The sequence below is a fragment of the Octopus bimaculoides genome, chromosome 14 (assembly GCF_001194135.2).
Source record: "Octopus bimaculoides isolate UCB-OBI-ISO-001 chromosome 14, ASM119413v2, whole genome shotgun sequence".
NCBI classification, from domain to species: Eukaryota; Metazoa; Mollusca; class Cephalopoda; order Octopoda; family Octopodidae; genus Octopus; species Octopus bimaculoides.
In genome coordinates, this window is record NC_068994.1 from 19,731,206 (window position 1) to 19,734,935 (window position 3,730).

Here is a 3,730-nt window from a genome sequence, read left to right on the forward strand (position 1 = left end):
TCTCCATCTCAGCTACGCCCACCAAAAAATAGTGGCGTTATACTAAAAAAAATCGCAGTGAGTAATAACACGTCCGACCAGTAAACTCACGGCAGACGAAATACCGCTAAGCATTACGTCCATCGCCCCCAACGCCACTGCCAGCTTGCCGTCTTAATATTAGTAATAATAATGGTTTCAAATTAGGGAAGGGGATGAGCCGATTACATCGACCCCAGTGTTCAACTAGTATTTATTTAAACGACCCCGAAAGGATGAAAAGCATAGTAGACCTCGGTGGAATTTGAACTCAGGACGTAGCGACAGACGAAATGCCACAAAACATTTTGTCTCTGGTGTACTAACGATTCTGCCAGCTACCACCTAAATAATAATAATAATAATCCTTTCTATAAAAGCACAAAGCCCGAAATGTTGGGGGAGGGGACTAGTCGATTACAGTCGTTTATATAAAATATAATTATCATAGAAGTCAACCAAATTTAAAATTCACCATCGATGTGGTTTTTCTTTTTTTCCTTTATGCTATTTTTATAATTCCAATTTTGCTTTAAATTCCTCTAAACCAGTCTTTAAAAATTGCTTGAAGGTCAAATTACTTTTCTTTCTTCACTTAAACATTTTATTTGGTTGCGCAGTACTTGGCCATGGGATCTTCTAATTATTTTGTTTCCTCAGAATGATTCTTGTGAATGATTTTTCTTTTAATATTTCAGCAGATATTTTCAAGTCTTAATATTTAAAAATTAATTTCATTATCTAAAGCCTTTAAGAGGATTTCAAATAATTCTAATCAACCAAAGGACATTAAGAGGATAGAAGACTGAAATTTCCATCATTTACTCCATGTCTTTTTTTTTTTTTATCATCTTCATTCTTTGTATAATTACAACATCCTTGAAGCTTTGGCTGGTTTTGTGGTTTCCCATACAGAATTAATTCCCATCATATCAAACAGAAGTCCACATGTTCAAACTCGTGGTAGTTGTTTCGTCGTGTTTGTGGAGAGACTTAATCCTGTGTAACTTAGCATTCTTTTGACAATTATAACACTCATTGATAAAAGGAAAACCCTTGCTGAACAAATTTTTTGATTCAACTTCAGTTTTCAAACCTCTTCACTGCCAATGCTCTTGGGTTTCAATGTTGATGTTCTTGGATCGCAGTGAGAATACTCGACACTTGCATTTCTTTCACGATCTTAAATCTTAGTTCCTATGTCTACATTGAAAAAGCACATCAAAGAAAATTACGAGACACCGTGACGCTAGTATACCAAAATAAATCTAGATTATTTTTGAGAAGAGATCTTCGCAGATGACGTCAAAATGGTCTCGAAGATGTGAAGATCATTGTTTCTAAAGGTGTCACATTACTGACCAAAAGAGCGGCAGTTTGTTTTCTGTCGTAATCATAGCTGTGACTAAGCGGAAAGCAATTGACTTTCTCTTTATGCCTGCAGGTATTGTGAACTAGTACACTGTTCAATATTGTACTGAGTAATTAATAGCTTAAAATTTTGGCACAAGGCCAGCAATTTCGGGGAGGTGGTAAGCCGATTACAGCGACCCCATTGTGTTCGACTGATACTTATTTTATCGACCCTGAAAGGATGAAAGGCAAAGTCGACTCCGGTGGTATTTGAACTCGGTACGTAAAGTCGGAAGAAATGCCGCTAAGCATTTTTTTTCGGCGAGATAATTATTTTGCCAGCTCGTCGCTTTCTTGTACCGTTCAAATTTTGGTACAAGGCCAGCAGTTTTGGGGGAAAAGCTAAGTCGATTAACTCAACTCCAGTGCTCGACTGGTACCTTGAAAAGAAGGATGAAAGGCGAAGTCGACCTGGGTAGAATTTGAACTCAGAACTTGAATACAAACGAAATGCCGCTTAACATTTTGCCCAGTGTGTTAACGGTTCTGCCAGCTTACCGCCTTCTTGTGCTGTATAATTAATAAATGATTTTATTAACTTTCAATGACACGTTCTAACCTTTATGTAAGCATAGATAAGCCAACGAGAAACTGCTTCAGTACTCAGCCTCTGACTTAAAACTTGGCAACATATACTTTCATCTCCCCACTTACTCCCAGATTAATTTTGTTCTCATTACTTCAGAATTGTTAAAATAAGTAGCTTGCATGTATTAATATTGATTCAACTGACAATACTATTTTTCGACAAATTAGTACCTTTGTGGATCATTCTCATGAAAGTTAAATGAAAACAGATTTTCAAAACGCTCAGAGAGAGCACTGTATGCCTATAAAAGTATGTTGAAATAGTCTGTCTTCGATCAAATATCGATATTGGGACATTTTCTTCCAGATCTACACTATATGGGTGGAGGCGCAATGGCCCAGTGGCTAGGGCAGCGGACTCGCGGTCATAGGATTGCGGTTTCGATTCCCAGACCGGGCGTTGTGAGTGTTTATTGAGTAAAAACATGTAAAGTTCCACAAGGCTCCGGCAGGGGGTGGTGGCGAACCCTGCTGTACTCTTCCACCACAACTTTCTCTCACTCTTACTTCCTGTTTCTGTTGTGCCTGTAATTCAAAGGGTCAGCCTTGTCACAATGTGTCACGCTGAATATCCCCGAGAACTACATTAAGGGTACACGTGTCTGTGGAGTGCTCAGCCATTTGCACGTTAATTTCACGAGCAGGCTGTTCCGTTGATCGGATCAACTGGAACACTCAACGTCGTAAGCGACGGAGTACCAACAACAACACTATATGGAAGATGTCGAAGGTATTTGTCTTCAGAGAAGTCACATCCATTGTTTGTCACACGCGTCACGCCAGATAAAAGAGAAATGAAACCACAGACAAGCATTTTTGGAAATTTCAAGGTCAGTGTTAATAAACACCACGAGGCTTTTTATGCTGCTCTGAAGAAATCCAGAGAAAATTGCAGTTAATATTATCAGGTGAAAAAAAGCGATGATCGGGCAGAATCTTTAGTACGTCGGGCGAAATACTTAGCAGCATTTCGTCCGTCTCTATGTTTTGAGTTCAAATTTCACCAAGGTTGTCTTTGCCTTTCAGCTTTTGACAGTCAATAAAATAAGTAACAGTAGAACGCTAGGTCGTTGTAGTCGACTTAATCCCTCCCCTGAAGTTGCTGGCTTTGTGCCAAAATTTAAAACCAATATTTACTGGTGAAGAACGCTATTTTCTGAGATGTCACGTACGCCACACATTTTTGGATCCTCTTAATAAAATTCAGTGTACATCGCAGGTAAAATTATTTTCGTTTAATACTTGCCTGGGTCGCTAAACTTAACTGTGAAAAATGAATCAATGAAATTCTTGTGAATGTTCAAAATTTAGATTTAGATATTTCTTAATTTGTATCTCTGACTGTCACGAGAGAACGGCCCATGTGCTAATATGAGAATCGATTATCAATTCTGATCTGGAACAATTCAATCAACCTCTGTATATCGCTGGTGTAGCAAGTTATAATAAACGTTTATCGGCAGTAATATGACGTCATGGTCATCTTGGTCGAATAGGTATAATTGTTAGTTTACCATTGGTTAAAATTACTGCCCATATTTGAATTCTAACTTTCGTCAAAGAGAAATCTTTCACGAAATATGGTTCTTAGAATTCAGCTATGAGCAGTTATAAAAACCTTGCTTTTTGGGAAATTAATCAGTGTTCGTTGGTTGTCACTCAATTCCACGACACTCACTCTCTTGAGATATTGGTTATTGCCATGCCAAGT